A 969-nucleotide genomic window follows, 5' to 3' on the forward strand; every position below is an offset into this window, starting at 1 on the left:
GAAACTTTTTCCAGTTCTTCAAAACTTTCTCGAAGTTTTCTCCAGAGTTGTCTGAAACTTTCTCCGAGATTTCTTCAGAGGTTTTAAAGAACCTCTCCGGTTTTTGAAGAATTTATCTGGGGGTTTGAAGGATTTTCCACCCAAGGATTCCTCCAGCTTCCAGCCCGTCGCTGCCCCTCCGTCCCTCCACCGCTGGCGGTCAGTGTGTGGCCTTCAGGCCGCCCAGACGCCACTATATATGGGCGGAGAATGCAGGTACCTGCGCCTGTGAGGATTGCGGTCATGGGAGACTCCCCTCTACCTCTCTCTCTGCGGTCAGGAATGTTGCCCCCAGGTAGATTGAAACCACTCCCTGCCCCCGGACAAAACCGGCCCGTCCGCTCCACTGTGGGAGGGAGAGAAACTCACCTGAGGGGAGGGAGGGAGAGTGGGAGTGGGAGAGGGAGAGGGAGAGGGAGAAGGAGAAGGAGCGGGAAAGGGAGAGGGAGAGGGAGGGAGAGAGAGAGGAAGGGAGAGAGAGAGAGGGGGAGAGAGAGAGAGGGGGAGAGAGAGGGGTGAGAGTGAGAGAGGGAAGAGATAGAGAGGGGAGAGGGAGAGGGAGGGGAGAGAGAGAGATAGGTGGAGGGGAGAAAGAGGGGGGAGAGAGAGAGAGGGAGTGGGAGAGAGAGGGAGAGAGAAGAGACAGGGGGATAGAGAGAAAGGGGGGAGAGAGAGAGGGAGAGGGAAGGGGGAGGAAGAGAGAGGGGGCGGTGAGAGAGAGGGGAGAGAAGGAGAGAGGGGGGTGGAGAGAGGGTGGAGAGAGAGAGAGGAGGGGAGAGAGATGGGGGAGTGAGAGACGGGAGGGGAGGAAGAGGGGAGACAGAGATGGACTGATGGAGAGGAGGAGGGAGGGGAGTGGGGAAAGATGTTGGGCCGAAGGGCATGTTTCCATGCTATGATTCTAGCCCGGCTGTTATCAGGCAACTGAAC

This window comes from Amblyraja radiata, chromosome 24 (genome assembly GCF_010909765.2).
Source record: "Amblyraja radiata isolate CabotCenter1 chromosome 24, sAmbRad1.1.pri, whole genome shotgun sequence".
Lineage (NCBI taxonomy): Eukaryota > Metazoa > Chordata > Chondrichthyes > Rajiformes > Rajidae > Amblyraja > Amblyraja radiata.